General features: G+C 42.3%; 1 non-coding gene across 1 annotated transcript; it reads left to right on the top strand.

The window, feature by feature from the left end:
- The first annotated feature begins 13139 nt into the window (after positions 1 to 13139).
- LOC134135776 (U1 spliceosomal RNA) lies at positions 13140 to 13303 on the top strand. Its single transcript, XR_009957363.1, has one exon. It is a non-coding gene; the product is annotated as a U1 spliceosomal RNA (small nuclear RNA).
- Positions 13304 to 17317: the final 4014 nt, after the last annotated feature.

The raw sequence follows: 17317 nt of genomic DNA, 5'->3' as shown, positions 1-17317 counted from the left end.
GCCCAGCTCTCCAGCCTGTCCAGGTCCCTCTGAATGGCAGCAGAGCCCTCTGGTGTATCAGCCACTCCTCCCAGTTTGGAGTCATCTGCACACTTGCTGAAGGTGCACCCCATCCCTTCATCCAGGTCACTGATGAATAAGTTGCACAAAACTGGACCCACTGTTGACCCTGGGGGACACCACTAGCTACAGGCCTCCAGCTAGACTTTGCGCCGCTGATCACAACCCTCTGAGCTTTGCCGTTCAGCTGGTTCTCCACCCACTTCACTGTCCATTTACTTATCCCACACTTCCTGAGCTTACTTAGGAGGATGTTCTGGGAGACAGTGTCAAAAGCCTTCCTGAAGTCAATGCAAACAACATCCACTGCTCTCCCCTCATCTATCCAGCCAGTCATTCCATCATAGAAGGCTGTGAGGTTTGTTAAGCAGGATTTCCTCTTTGTGAATCCATGCTGACTATACCTGGCCACCTTCTTACTCTTCCTATGCTTGGAGGTGGCATCCAGGATGAGCTGCTCCATCGCCTTTCCAGGGACTGAGGTGAGGCAGACTGGCCTGTGGTTCCCTGTGTCCTCCTCCTTGCCCTTTTTGAAATTAGAATAGGATAAGACCAAAAGTAATTGGAAAACTGTTCAAGAAGGAACTATCATGGTCTCCCAGTGAATGTGAATACAAATAACGTCTCTGTGGGGCTGTCCTGGACCTAGTCCAATGGGTGATGGAAAAAGAGAATATTCCTATTAAATATCCAAATAATGAAAAGAAGAAAGTAAGCTTTAGGACAGGGTTATAATTCAAAGTAATAGATAAACTGAAGAAATAGTTAGAAAAAGTAGCATAGGATTCAGCAAGGGCAAATATCAGATTCTAAGCCTGAGTAGGAACAAGCAGTTGCAGGAAAAGGGGAAGGAAAATAATGGACTAGGTAGCAAGTCTGCAGAAAAAGATCTGAAACTTCAGTGGGTCATGAGCAGAACAGGAGTCAACAGTATCAAGTTATTGCTAAAAATCAGATATCCCAGAGAAAATATTAAATGATCGACCCAGCATGTTTACTCACCCTGGTTAGCTCTCAGAAGAAGTAGCATTATATTTTCAACTCTGCTTTTCAGGGAAGAAAGACCAGATGTGGGCAATCAGAATTAGCAGAGGTATAGAAAACATGACTAAGAGGGAAGACTGAACAAACTGAAGTTATTCAGTCTGGGGAGGAGACTGGGGAAGACAATATGCACCCAGGAATATTCCCAGATGGAAACAGGGCTGTGTATAAGGAATACAAGAAAAAATGGCATTTAGGTGCAACAAAGAGGATTAAGACCGGATATTAGGAAAAAAAATCTAACACTGAGGATATAGAAGCCCGGAATAAACTGTAGCAGGAACATGGAAGATCAAACTTTTGTGATATTTAAGAACAGACTGTATTAATACTTGTCGAGGAATGTTGCTGAAATAGGTGATTCTGCCTTTGGGCACAGAAATAGGCTATGCAACCTTCTGGAGCCTCTCCCAGACATGTGATTGCAGGATGATGTGCTTCCAAGATGATGTGGCTAATCAAACAAGTTAATTAACATGACTTTATGCTTCTTAATTCTGATCTCAGAGTTGCATCAGGCTCTTTCTAGAAAATCAACTCCAGTAGATTTTTTTGCAACCATAATAGCCTTTAATATACACTAATTCTGCAGCATTGATCTCTACCAGTTCTGCAGGTAAATGGGAAGATTGGAGATGCCAACACTAAGGCATCTTAACCTAGATCTAAATCACATCCACAGTGCCTTCAGGGCTGTGCCAGCCCCACTCAAGCTGTAGCTGAATTTGCTCCCATGGTAGCTAGTAAACTCCAGGGGCAGGGACCTGAACCAGACCTGACTGTGGAGCAAGGACCCGGACAGCTCCTGGTAGCTGTGGCCAGCTTGGGATCCCACAAGATGCTGCTAGTGGGACACTCTCCACATGGGCTATTTAAAAGCCAACAAAAGCTGTCAGTCTACAGAAAGCTCACATTTTTTAGTGTACATGACCTGTCATCTTACAGTGTGATCCTACTATTAACTGCATATCTATAAAAATGAAAAAGTAAAGCTAGGTCTTAAAACCCTGGCCTAAATTTGTCTTCATTTTCTTTTCTAGAATAAAAGCCTACCTACGGCTGTATTTGTTTCCGGTCTTCAGTGACTCAAATAGATTTACTTTGATTTAGAAGTTGTTTATATTTCCCCATCTACCATACTCTAAGTAAGCCTGCTGATCAGTGGGGTTGGACTAGATGATCTCCGGAGGTCCCTTCCAACCTTACCAGTTCTATAATTTTATGATATTTAATTTTTAAGCTCCTCAGAGCTGATCTCTCAGTAAGCAAAATATCAGTAAAACCAGTTTCTCCTCACAGTCATTTCTAGGAAGGGCAGCACAAATTCACCTAGTCCTTTAAAAAAAAAAAAAAAAAAAAAAAAAGGAATTATAGTGTGCACATTTTATTGGCCAGTAGGTGGGAGTGGAACATAATCTTCCAGCTAATCTTATATATAGTATCAGTAGAGAAAGTGAAAGTAAGAGAAACCGTAGTTTCTCAGTTGGATGCTTTAGCAGACTCTTTCTGTCACTAGAGAATTGCTTAAGTCGCGCTAAGGTGTCTATAGCTACAAGCAAAATTGAATTTGTCTTTAATCTTTCCATGAGGAACTTATAACTTGTGAGAAAGCACTTTAATTCCTGCTCAGTGCAATATTTTTGTTTCATTGTTTTTAATCAACTTAAAGAATGGGAAGACTTGCTTCTTCTTCTGAAACTTTTCATGTATCCAGCCGATGTATTCTCAAGGAGGTGGCCTTGAATTATATAATATTGTTCAGCCCTGTTATCTATTCTTTGGTTTTTATCTGTATTGAGAAGACTGCATGCCTATACAAATACTCTTTGGACACATTTCAGACCATTTTTTATACATTTAGTGGTTGTGCATTTCTTTTTATCGTACGAAGCCCGGTCCTGTTTTCTCATGACCTGTGACATTGAGGATCAGTTCTGAAAGTCTCCATACTGTAAAAGTGGAAGAGAAGCTAAGAAAGACAGTAAGACAGATGGAAGGACAGGAAGGAAGGAAGAAAAAGGAGAGTGAGAGAAAGAAAGAAAAAGCGAAAGAGAAAGAGAAAGAACGAAAGAAAAAAAGAGCAAAATAAAGAAAGGGAGGAAGGAAGGAAGGAATGTAGGGGGGCTTTTTCTTACAATAAAATATCTTGCCCAACAAACCTTCTACAAGTGTCTTCACCTAATTTGAAACAGGTATCTTTTTCTTAAGTGAAGTATCTTGGTTTCTCATCAGTAGCGGTAGCTGCAGTAGTTATCATAGTAAACTACATGGAGATCATCATATAAGCAGAACCATGAGTTTCAATCCTTTCCTTCTTCTTTAGACAGTGTGACATTATAAAGATGGAATTTTTATGAATTTTTACTACTGCTTGGAAAAATAAAGTTAAGGCATATGCTAGAAGGAAGACTGGAGAGTTCTGCTATCACAAACGGTATAAAGGAGGTGAAGACAGAAAATTTTTGGATTGCCTCTCGGTGCAAGAGTTTTGGAGCAGCCCAGTGAAGTGATTAGGAAGCTGATCTAAACAAAGCAGAGGAAGCACCTTTCCATGCATGTGTCATTAAACCACAGAACGTAGTGCTAAGGATTGTTACAAAGGCCAAAATAAAATGAATTCAAAAAGTGATAACGGACCTGACTACTAAAAAAAATTAATGAGGGATAAATCTCTCATTTCGAGGAGTTTGTGGATTTTTAAGTGTTCATCACTACTAAAAGCAATGGTCAATATGGAATTATCGGCAGCCTCTAAACTGGAAACTACTACAAGATGGAGAGTGTATTGCTCCATTTCTAACACTTTTCTCCCTTGGCTTTAAGAGCATCTCAGTTCTTGTACTCTTAACTGTATCTTGAAAGTCCAGCTGTGCACCAGGGACAGTTTGCTGGTGGCTGGAGAGGGCAGGCTTGTATCTCACTCTGCATTAGCCTTCATGCTCATCCGAGAGCCTCAGGCATGCAAAAGCATTTCTGGTTTCACGTGTATTTGTGGAATCTATTTGTCATTCTTTAGGGTTCAGCCATCACATGTTGACTCATTTTATTCAGCCAACATCTACCATAGGCAAAAAGGCTCGGCAAATATGATATATATAACTTCTGTATATACAAAGTAGGCATTTCTTGATCAAAATACCTGCCAGATAGCTGGGATTTAATGAGTTGCCAAGCTAGGCGTTAGTGCATCCACCACCCCAATAAGGCATTTAAAGAGCCTTTGCTGTCAGGCAGGTGGGGAAGGGTCAGGCCCTGCTGCTTCTCCAAATGATCCTCCCATCTCCTCGCTCTCCAGTCTTCCTTTAGGATCTTTCCACGTCAGCCTTTTTCCTCTTGAACCGCTAATGAGCTCTGTCTCAGTGATCTTACCTCCGTCTGCAATTTTGCCTTTCTTATCTTGCTCGCTTTTACTCCACAGACCTTCCCACAGCTCTTTCTCACAGGCTAGCGAGGTCCTCGGGTGCCTGAGCCAAGGTTGCACAGCTGGGCTGGATCAGGGCTGAGCTTGGGATGTCCAAACTCCCCCCACAGGGGGAAGGTGAGGGGACCTCTCAGCTAAATAAAACAGTGTGATGGTTGAACCAAACACCGTCTCCAGGCAGCTCTAACATAGGTTTAGCCATGCTGGGCCACTAGCGATCCTTCTGCAGTCAAAAATAGTAGGGATGACGCACACCCGGCTGTTCCTCGGCTCCCTGATTGCATACCCGTGATAGCAGCCCTGTGACAAGGGAATATAAAGTTGTTCTGCCTGTTCTGAGTCAAAAAGGGAGTCTCTTTATGGTATGGAAAACTCTCTTTATGAGAAGGAAATTCTTCTGCGACTCTTTCATCCTGGTTTTGATTCCATCCTGCTGTGATGCTGCACAAAAATTGGGTATAACAGAATTGCCCAAGGTGTATGTTTCATTTTTGACCAGGAGTCACCAGCAGGATGCCATTAAAACAGTCTGAGCCCTTAAAATCAGATGAAGACTGTACTTACATCAGAAAAATGTTCAGCCTGAGTTCAACATAGGGCTTACAGTGAAAATGCTAAAATATCTCCTCTGAGCTCAGCTGACATGCTGACATCAAGTCCCCTGTATAACATGCTGACTATTAAAAATTGAGGCCAAAAATGTAGTTACTTATAAGGAAATCAGAAGAGGAAAAGCTGTTAAGCATACCCTCGAGTGGTACAGCAGATACACTCACCAGCTCATGCCTTTCTTGGTGGCATCTCTCACCTTCTCTGTCAGGCTGAGTGATCTGGGACAGTCGATCCCTATGCACCCTGCACACGAGCCCAAGCCGTGTGGGAAACCTGGGACCCTCAGCACCATTTCTTTTCCACCTCTCAAGTGATGCAGGACTTCTCTTATCTCCTTTCCTTTCCCTCCGGCATCATGAGGACCCAGCACCCCCTCCCCTGCTTTATATTTTAGCCTAATTTTTTGTGCTTTTTGCTTGTGGCTGGGAGCTAATGGAAAAGGGACACTTCCATAATTAGCAAGTTTTAAGAGCAGGAGCAGCCGCTTCTGGGACATTGTGGCTTCTGTGCAGCAGAGTTCAAAATTATATTCAGACTGATTGACAGAGACACAGGCGTGTTTGGGGACTGTGGAGGACAGTTAGTAGGACAGAGACAGCAGCATACACTGGCATCATCCCAGAGGAAGCCTGGTCACTGAGGATGTGTTTTATTAGGGGAGGCAGTGTTACTTTGGTAGCAAAAAAGTCCAGGTTTTGCCAGCATGGAACAGACATACAGAGCTTTCACTGAGAAAAGAGGAAAGGCAACTTTCAGCACAAAAGTTTTAAACATCTTTGTTGGTTTACAAAAAAATTTTTTTTTTTCCCAGACCAAGAGCCTGGTATCAACTAACCTAAGGCTAAGTCTCCACTGCCCCACATATTTTGTAGTCATTTATCCATACTTAGACCCATATTTACCCATATATCAGCGATGTGCTCTAACTTTGAATTTGACCTTGCTTTTAGCAGGCTGTGGGACTACGTAGTCTTCAGAGATCACTCCCAATCTCAATTATTCTATGATTCTGTATTTTAAATAGTTAGTAAATGCTGTCTTATCTGGCTAGTTTGCTGTCAACCTTCACTTTGTGCTCCTAATCTCCCTGCATAAATGACTCACCGAGCAGTCAAGAAGAGTGCTTTGGGTATTTCATCAGCCTGGGCGCTTTGACACCCCAGGGGTTATTTTGGCTCAGTCTGCCTAACCAGAGCAAAGGACAGGAGCAGGGGCTAAGTCAGCTCGATGAGGATGACGGCGGCCTCTCCTTCAACCTGGCTTCCTTTTCTAACCACAGAGAGAGAGTAGCCTAAACTCTATTTCATCTCACAGATACTTGCTCTCAGCTACTTCCACTGAAAAGCAAACAAAGAATCTTAATGTAAAGCTAAAACTGGGTCCAGTCTTGTTAAACTTACTTATCAGTGAGCTGGATGAAGGGACAAAGTGTCTTCTCAGCAAGCTGGTCATGAGCCAGCAACGTGCTCTTGTAGCCAAGAAGGCAAATGGTATCCCAGTACAAGAGAGACATGAAGCTACTGGAGATAGTCCAGTGTGGGGCTATGAAGATGATCAGGGGACTGGAGCATCTCTACTGTGAGGAACAGCTGTGAGAGCTGGGCCTGTTTAGCCTGGAGAAGAGAAGATTGAGGTGGGATCTTATCAGTGTCTACAAATATCTTAAGGGAGGGTGTCAAGAGCATGGGGCTGACTCTTCTCAGTGGTGCCAAGTGACAGGACAAGAAGCAACAGGTACAAACTGAACCACAGGACGTTCCGCCTGAATATGAGGAAGAACTTCTTTACTATGAGAGTGATAGAGCACTGGAACAGGTTGCCCAGAGAGGTTTTGGAGTCTCCTTCTCTGGAGATCTTCAAGGCCCGCCTGGATGCAACCCTTTCTAACATGCTCTAGGTGACCCTGCTTGAGCAGGGGGGTTGGACTAGATGATCTCCAGAGGTCCCTTCTAACCTCAACCACTCTGTGATTCTGCCATTCTGTGATTCTGTGAACTTCCCAGCCAGATTAAGGAACTTCTCAAAATCCTAATACTTGGTGTTTCCCAGTCTGCCAACTGCTCAAAACACAGAATAGGCAACAGTTCTCTAGGGGCTGGGTAGCGCTAACAAGTATGGGGAAACAGTCCTCCTTCTCTTAGCTCCTATGAAATACGACAAAGGATCATCTAGATTCATCCTATCTAAATGACATCCCTTACGTTGGAAACTTGGTCATTCTAGTCTTCATCTACAGAAGAAGAGAGAGAGGAACTCCAAGTGACACCACCAGAGCCAGAATTGCCCTTGGATAGTAGCTACTTCTCTTCTTTGAAAGAGCAGGGAGCCTACAGCAACTAAACACAGATGCATCATAGGAAGATGCACATCAGCAGCAGCAGTACGCAGTAAGTATAGGAAGAGATAAAAAACGAAGGGAAACAAGATTGGCACTGCTTTGATAGTTAAGACAGCTGATTTCCTTTTTCTTAAGAACCAGCATGTTCCAGTTCACTATTACATTTGTCTTGGTGCATATGTGCATATGGGTGGTTTTAATGACACACTGTTTATTTAACCATGTGCTGTTGTCCGCTTAATTGCAGAGAAATTAGAAGTGACAGTCATACCCCAAACTTTACTTGATGCATAATAAAGCAGCAAGCAACTCACACAAGCCAATAAAATCATGCCCAATACACTCAAACTGCCAAGCGGAGAGAATTACATATCATACTTGGCAAATAAATTTGATATTTTGATATTTTGTTAAATCTGATATTTTGTTTAGCAAGTGAATCAATGATCAGTCAATGCAATACAAAAAGTGAATTTGGCACAATATATTTATGGAGAATAATGGTGCTCATGCCAAGAGTTTTAAACAGTTGGCACACTGTTACTTCACCACCACCACCATCACAAGAGACCCACACATGTATTTCTTAATCCCAAAGCAGCATGTACGTCGGTAATCAATTGCTCATTGCAATTTTCAGGTGCGGCACGGATATGCGCACAGACTGTAGTGTTTTAGCAGAAACTTTCTAGTTGTGCAGAAACATTCTTTGGGATTCATTCCACAGAAAAACATTTACATCTGGCTTCAGAGAGGTTTCCCTGGATAGCCTGGCTAATCTGAAAAGCAGCCCCTGAGGTAAAAGCTCTTCTTCAACAACAAATCATTACATGAGAAAAATCTTTGGTCAAACCTGTTCATAATGTAGAAATCCAGCTAAGCATCCCCATCATCTGGCTCAGCCTTGCATTGCTTTGTAACACTCTTGTAAGAAAACCCTTTTTTTCTCCTTGTGCACTCCTACCTGGGCTCTTTCTCTCTTGTGGGAGTGCTCAGGCATTCCCCAGTTAGCTGAAAAAGTGGCTTTTGGCATTCCTAAGCACCACCAAGCCCAGCACTCCTGGGCCAGTGCCATTCATGGTGCCTCCACTCTGCTGCATGACTTCTCCAGGCCACAAAGCATCTTCTACAAGGCTTCTTGTCTTTTTTTCCAGAGGCTTGTTATTGCCTCTGTCTCCTCTTAATGGGAAAGTTTTGTGCCTGTGGACCTAACTCTGCAAGGCATAGCATCCCCCGATGATAACCTTGAGCCTCTGCAGGCAGAGATGCTGGGCACTTCTGGGATGATGCAGGATTAGTCTGTATGAGCTCCAAAAGCCTCCTACCGCGAGGGCTGAAGGTGGTCAGCTGCCATCAGTCCAGCCAAGCACCACAAGCAGTTAGCTGGCAGACTGCTGATAATCACACGCGCTTCAAGGAAGGTGGTGACATTGCTGGAGGGAAGAGTGAGCCTGTCACACGGGCTCTGTGCGGCTTTGACGTGGAAACAGATAGCACGGACATACAGAAGTAGAGATGAATCAAGTCAAGTCATAGCGCTAAAGCTGTGACCACTGTGTGCGCCGCGTGTGTAAGAGAGGCAAAGCTGACATCCTCCTGAGCCCCGTCATCTGAATCCGGATGGGTGGTGGTTTTAGAGGTTGGGCGTGTTGCTTAAAAGTGTGCTAATCCTCAAGATGAATCACTGCCAAGCATTATAATGCCGAAAACATCAACAGACGTATAATTTTAGTCACATAAACCACACCTTGCCTGTCATGTCTTCAAAGCTACTTGCAGCTATCAAAAGAATTAGGCTGAGTTTTACCTGGGAAATTGAACTTTTATCTGTCACGAAATCTTGGCAGTCCTAAATTTAGCAGAAAAACAATTTCCTCCTGCTGGATCCTCACTCCTTTCTAGATCTAGCTATTTAAAACTTTTTTGAAAACCACATTTCACAAGCAGATGCTTTAACGGGACTTGCAGTACTTGCACCGCTGCATATGGAAATGACTTTTGAGAGATGTCAGAGCACCACTCAGTATAACTAAGGCAAATCTAAACATACAAACACGGGTTAATGATAACAAAGTCTGTTTGAATTCTTAACCTGTTGTGGGGAAAGAGTCTTTTTTTCTGGTAAATGACCTCAAGATACCCTCCAAGAGATATTTTTTATAATTCAGAAATAACCAATTCATTATGTCAAAAATTTATACTTCTGGCCTGAACACAAAAATTGCCAATATCGAGTCTGGCTTAAAATCCCTCTAACTTGGTATCCTGTCTGTAACGGGAAGCAATACCAGGTATCTCTTGGGAAGCCATGAGAGCGCCACAGGAGTAAGGAACACGCACTCTTCTCCTTTTTAATATCCAAAGACAGGTTTGAGCCCCAATGTCTACAGCTTAATATCTCTTTTAGATGCTTTGTTATTACTCCTTGATAGATAGTCCAGAGGGGCAGATGCTTGACATTAGAGGAGGAACTACTCTGAGTAAGAAGGTAGGACTTGCACGCAGCAGCAAAGCATGCAGGAGAGAAGGCAGGAGTGAGTCTTTGGACTCCCAGAAGGAACCTTAATACAACTATAAATTTTCATCTACCATCTCTGCCACCAAATTTGCCCAAGGGTACTTTATTATTGTTTTCTTCCTGATCTTCTTCCTTATCTGAATGCTCTAGGATTTTCCAGAATAGAATTTTGCCAGAGTATTCATCCAAGAAAAACACCTTTAGTTATGGTCATGGCTCCAAAGGAGGCCCAATATAGCAAGAGTCACAGAAACAACTCTGCTTCTGTCCCACTTTCCAGTTAAACCACCCACTTTTCAAGCTACACACTATTCTATTGCCTAGAAAGACTTCTACCATTATAACACATCCAAGACCAAAAACTTGGACAGTACCAGGAGAAAACAGCGGATATAACATGCCCAGCATCCAAATAGCCAAGCACACTAAGCACAGAGGTAAAATATCACATATCCCTATTTTCCACAGATTTTCACTTTATATTGCATGATATAGCTAAGGAGTAAAATCTGGGGCAGAGTTTTCTGCAGGTCTGATGTGTCATTGGTTCCCTTTGAGGATTTTTCTTACGAATAACAGGATGTCTGCATTTGTTTTTGGATTTGTGCTGATTTCCCTATATTTTTTAAGTATTTGTTGCATCTAATAAAAAAAAAATCTGAGGAAATTTGGAAGAAAAACAGGAAAAATCCTGCAGATAGGAGGCTTTTCTGCAAACTTACTTTGCTGTACTGAAGATAATTTTTATTTCATTTTCCTTCATTAATCATAAGGGAAAAAAACAGACTAATTTGATTTTTTTCCATCATTTTAATCCACTATTGCAATAGTTGGATTTTAAGAACAACAGGAATACTGGGGGAAAAAAGATAATTTTCAACTTTATTTGCTAAAATCGGAATTTAAATACCCTGAAATAGGACCCTTGTCCTATTTCATTAAATAAATGTGAACCCTCCAGAAAGACTTTTTTTTTTCTTTTTTACCCCTAACGAGACTCTGTTAGAATCAAGCAAGTGTTGCTCTGTTAAGGTTAACCACAAGTGTGGTGATTTCTGAAGCCCTGTGCTTACATGATTGCCACAGTTTGTCTCTATTTATTATTTGCAGTATTGCCTACCTGAAACAGATAAACCGTCTATCAGCAGGACATGTAGGACCAGCTTTATCAACTGTTCCAAACATCATTCTTTCTCATTAACTGCTTCATCAAGCACCTGTCTGTCTCTATTACAAAAAACTCCATATTAAACCACCATTGATACATCACACCTTTATAGAGGATGACAATGTGTAAGGTTTTTAGTTTGCGTTATGCTTTTCGAAACTCCCCTGCAGAAAGAGGGCAAGAAAAAGGTAAGATGTTTTACCAAACCACCTGAAAAAAAATGCAATCGGAGGCACCCAGCCCTTCAGCTCACAGGTAAAAAAAACCTTTGTACTACCAGAGAGACAAAAATCAGTTGTGCTGCTGGCCGTGTATGCCCTCCTCCTTTTTTTATCAAAGAATTTTAATTGCTTAGCTAGGAAAGTATTCATAAACAAGCGTATAGAATAATATAGTCTTATTTACATATCATATTAAAATAAATGTTATAACCAATGGGTCACATAACAAGTGAAAACTATTAAAAAATCCTCTTGTTGCTGTAGAAACTGAGCTAGATTTTTTTTTCTGCTATATTAATAAAGAGCAATTAACATGCAAACTAAAATTTTGGTGCCCTGACATTTCAGGCTAATTATGGCATAAGGCAAAATTAAGAGATATTTGAAATGCCTTTTTTTTTCCCAAAAATTTAGTCATAAATGCTTTCAGGCAGAGTTGGGGAAGGAGAAGTTGTTAGAAACTCTAAGGGACAGAAACAACTGTTAGCAGAGGAAGAACAGATACTGTACATTTCTCCCCAGACAGCATGCTTGATCCAGCAAGATATTGTTCCAGTTCTGATATTACCTTTTCAGTTTGCCTGAAATGACAAACATTTTGCCCTATCTTTGGCATAAAAAAGAATCATAAACTCCAAACAAATAGATGAAATGAGAGAGAGAAGAATACAGAGACTTGAGCTAGAGATGCCATATGTGAGAGTTCTTGGTTTTTCTTCTTGTCTCTCATTACATCTCTTTAGCTCTCTTTAATCAAAGGACTTTCTAGACTTGTGAGATAAATTTGGTATTCAGGGCAATTAAAACTAAATTAAATCTAAACTAGATTAAACTGAAACTCTTTGGAGCTCAATGTGTCTTGCAGGCTGTTCTCAGTTTCCATCCCTATTTAAAACAAAAAAAAACAAAAAAAAAAAAAAAAAAACTTCTTTTAATTAAACAATTTGACCTTCATTCTTCTTTGGGAACAACTTTCAATTTCTAAGGGATAATGAAAAATAAGTGACTGGAACCAATGCTACTTCATATTCTGTCTAAGAGATTCTAAGAAACACAGGCAAGAATGGAATTTAATCCATTCTTTAGAGGATAGAATTATGAGATGATATAACTATGCATCCTAAAAATGAAAAAGTAATTAAAATATGATATAAGCTGGTATTTCTACTTGATTTTTAATTTTATCAGACTGTACAACTTGACTGAAATTTTCCGTATTTATATCTCACTTTTTTATTTTGATTTTGCCCAGAACGGTTCAGGTATTTCCAAGAACAGGACAAAAGGACAGTATTTTGTTTTGACCGCTTTAATAAATCTTTATGACTTTTCTTTGAGACACGTCTGTTTGTGAAAGCTGAAATACTATGAACTATGAGCTGGAGCTTTTATACAGCGACATGACATCAACTCTCCCTGAAAAAAAAATAATTTGGCACATTTTCAAAAACTTTCAAAAAAAGTCAAATTCATAAGTGCTCAATAGAGATTTGTTATGAGTTTCTCAGACAAATTTCTTGAAGATGCTGATTAGAGAGAGAATCCTATAGGCCGCTGTTGAACAGGATTTCTGCTCTGCAATAGCCCATCTGAGCTGCCTTTGCCTTTTCAGAGAGTACAGAGAGATGGGTTCAAATTCACCCTCACTAGGAAGCCAAGCCAAAGAGAAAACCATTCCTTCATAATGTTTGGTCTGAATGACAACATAACATCACATGATAGATTTTCTACCTGTTCTTTTGTCCACCGCTTACCTGGCACTTACCTGGCAGGGGAGACACCATGATCAGACTGCTGGGTTTCCCAGGGTGAGGCTCATCTTTTGCACTCCGGGTATGCTGATCCCTGCAATTCTCCCAAATGTGGAAAAATCGACTGCATAATTTGTAGTAGTGGATGACTGTGTTCACACTATTTTTATCTTTTTGAAACCCTCTTTGAAGATCAGCAACTGATTGGGAGAGTGGGATCCACCTCACTAGATGGGACACACATGCCTTTGTCAACAGGCTGGCCAACGTAGTGAGGAAGGCTTTAAATTCAGAAAGATAGGAGATGGGGAGAGTTATATGGACCATGTAGTCAGCAAAACTGGGCTTAGGTGGGGATACCTCCAGCAGATGCATGCAGCTAAGGAAGAATCCCCAAGACAAGACTATTGGGAATCCCCTTGCACCCCTCCTGGGATATCAGCATGCTCAGACACCTCTCTGAAGTGCCTGAACCAAACACATGCAGCATGGGGAAAAAAACAGGAAGAACCAGAGCTCTGTGTGTGGTCGCAGGGCCATGATCTTGTTGCGATTACAGAGACATGGTGGGATAGCTCTTGTGACTGGAGTACTGCCATGGAGATGTACATGCTCTTTAGTAAGGATATGCCAGGAAAGTGAGGTGAGAAAGTCATCCTTTATGTGAGAGAGCAACTGGAATGCATGGAGCTCTGCCTAGGGGTGGATGATGAGCAGGGTCAAGAGCTTATGGGTAAGGATTAAAGAGTGGACTAATATGGGTGACACTGGTGTAAACAGGCCACCTGATCAAGAAGAGAAAGTCAGTGAGGCCTTCTACAGAGAGCTGGAAGTAGTCTCCCAGTCACAGGCCCTGGTTTTCATGAGGGACTTTAACCATCCTGGTATCTGCTGGAGGAACAACACAGCAAACACAAACAATGCATGAGGTTCCTGAAGAGCACTGATGATAACTTTCTGACATAGGTGATGGAGGAGCCAACAAGGAGAGGTACGCTGCTGGACCTTGAAATAACAAACAAGAAAGGGCTGGTTAGAGATATGAAGGTTGAGGACAGCCTTGGCTGAAGTGACCATGAGATGGTGGAGTTCAGGATCCTGCAAGATGGAAGCAGGGCAAAAAGTATGATCACAACCCTTGGCTTCAGGAGAGCCAGTTTCAGCCTCTTCACGGACCTTCTTGGAAGAATCCCATGGTATAGGGCCCAAGAAGGAAGGGGGGAGGGTCCAAGAAAACTGGTTAATATTGAAGGATCACTTCCTCCAAGCTCAAGAGTAGTGCATCCCAATGAGCAAGAAGTCAGGCAGAGGGGGTAGGAGACCTGCATGGATGAGCAAGGAGCTCCTGGCAAAATTCAAACATAAGCAAGAAGTGTAGAGAAGGTGGAAGCAAGGACAGACCGCTTGGGAGGAATACAGAAACACTGTCAGAGTATGCAGGGATGCAACAAGGAAGGCCAAAGCCCTTTTGAAGTTAAATATGGAAAGGTATGTCAAGGACAATAACAAAGGCTTCTTCAGATATACTGGTACCAAAAGGAAGACTAGGGAAAATGTGGGCCAGCTGTTGAATGGGGTGATGCCCTGGTGATGAAGGATATAGAGAAGGAAGAGTTACCGAATCCCTTCTGTCCCTCAGCCTTTGCTGTTAAGGCCAACCCTCAGGAATCCCAGGCCATGGAGACCAGGGAGAAAGTGTGAAGAAAGGAAAACTTTCCCTTGGTCATGGAGGATTAGGTTAAGGATCATTTAGGCAAACTGGACATCCCAAAGTCCATGGGCCTTGAAACACCCACAAGTGCAGAGGGAATCGGCGGACATCACTACAAGGCCACTCTCAATCATCTTTGAAAGAATATGATGGTCGGAAGAGCTGCCTGAGGACTGGAAGAAAGCAGTTCTCTCTCTAGCCTTTAAAAAGGGCAAGAAGGAGGACACAGGGAACCACAGGCCAGTCTGCCTCACCTCAGTCCCTGGAAAGGCGATGGAGCAGCTCATCCTGGATGCCACCTCCAAGCATAGGAAGAGTAAGAAGGTGGCCAGGTATAGTCAGCATGGATTCACAAAGAGGAAATCCTGCTTAACAAACCTCACAGCCTTCTATGATGGAATGACTGGCTGGATAGATGAGGGGAGAGCAGTGGATGTTGTTTGCATTGACTTCAGGAAGGCTTTTGACACCGTCTCCCAGAACATCCTCCTAAGTAAGCTCGGGAAGTGTGGGATAAGTAAGTGGACAGTGAAGTGGGTGGAGAACCAGCTGAATGGCAAAGCTCAGAGGGTTGTGATCAGCGGCGCAAAGTCTAGCTGGAGGCCTGTAGCTAGTGGTGTCCCCCAGGGTCAACAGTGGGTCCAGTTTTGTGCAACTTATTCATCAGTGACCTGGATGAAGGGATGGGGTGCACCTTCAGCAAGTGTGCAGATGACTCCAAACTGGGAGGAGTGGCTGATACACCAGAGGGCTCTGCTGCCATTCAGAGGGACCTGGACAGGCTGGAGAGCTGGGCAGAGAGGAACCTCATGAAGCACAACAAAGGGAAGCGCAGAGGCCTGCCCCTGGGGAGGAAGAACCCCAGGCGGCAGAACAGGCTGGGGGCTGACCTGCTGGGGAGCAGCTGTGCAAAGAAGGACCTTGGGGTTCTGGTGGGAAGAACGTTGCTAGCAGGTCGAGGGAGGTGATCCTCCCCCTCTATTCAGTCCTAGTGAGGCCCCATCTGGAGTGCTAGGTTCAGTGCTGGGCTCCCCACTACAAGAGAGACACGCAGTTACTGGAGCAAGTCCAGCAAAGGGCTACTAAGATGGTGAAGGGTTTGGCGCACCTCTCATATGAGGAAAGGCTGCAAGAACTAGGACTGGTCAGTCTGGAGAAAACTGGGGTGGGATCTTATTAACGTACACAAATATCTTAAGGGAGGGCATCAAGAGCATGGGGCCAGACTCTTCTCAGTGGTGCCCAGTGACAGGACAAGAGGCAACGGGCACAAACTGAAACACAGGAAATTCCATCTGAACGTGATGAAAATCTTCTTTCCTGTGTGGATGTCTGAGCGCTGGAACAGGTTGCCCAGAGACGTTGTGGAATCTCCATCCTCGAAAATATTCAAAAGCCGTTTGGAGAGGGTCCTGGGCAACATGCTCTAAGTGACCCTGCTTGAGCAGGGGGTTTGGACTAGATGATCTCCAAAGGTCCCTTCCAACCTCAACCATGCCATGATTCTGTGATTCTTTTCTTTTTTCTTTCTTTCTTTTTTTTTCTTTTTTTTATAGCCTAGAAAAATATTTAAGGTTGCAAAGTCAAGAGCTGAGGAAAACTCTAAAATAGTTTGCCTGTGCAACGTTTTATGTCAGACTTTTTATGTAACTGACAGCACAGTTAGTTACATACATACACAACTTCATATGAATGAGGAAGCTCAAGGGAAATTTTCCAAAAATATAGCCAAAGGGTTTTTTTTCTCCTTTAATTTAGCCAGTATTTAAAGATATGTAATGCTTCACATAATTTTCATATGAATACTTCTTATTTGTAATGCTATTGAATATATTATAGTAATTAGTAATTATCTCTTTTAGCTTTTCCTTTTAAATGCATTCCTTCAGCCTGCTAATTCTAGGTTAGAGTCTTTACTGTGATAAGCAGATGCAATTTTCATCAAAAGAAATGGAAATGCCATATACGGAACTTGTAATCTGTGCCTAGGTTTGCTGCTTTCCTCTGCTGCTTTTCCATTACACTAGGTGATGCTTCTGTAGCAACGATCATCTCTCCACTCAAGGACGTCATGCTTCTGTTACAGGAACTCAAACCTTACATTGGTGGTTTCACCACCGTATCACACCACAGTATCACATTTTACGGATTTGCTATTCATATTGTGTGCACGTCTTTCCACCTGCTTACCAAAGATTTTGACTAACTGATTGAACTTAAGGTCATTATTTTTCCAGATATGTTATTTAATAGTTTCTATACAATGAATCTCACTTTCTTGTTTCTATTAATCTCCTATTAATACTGGTAGTTATAAATCTACAGTTAATGTCTTCTTAAATCTAAAGATCTGCAAACACTCTTTCAGATCATGTTGAAATAGGTTACCAGCAGAGAAACTTTTAAAAAGGTGTGACAAATGCAATAAATGATATATACAAAGAATTAGCAAGAGATTTAAGATATAAATAAT

Source organism: Rhea pennata, chromosome 1 (assembly GCF_028389875.1).
Source record: "Rhea pennata isolate bPtePen1 chromosome 1, bPtePen1.pri, whole genome shotgun sequence".
Taxonomy (NCBI): Eukaryota; Metazoa; Chordata; class Aves; order Rheiformes; family Rheidae; genus Rhea; species Rhea pennata.
Note: the sequence above shows the minus strand (reverse complement) of the source record. Positions and strands in the feature narration are given on the sequence as shown.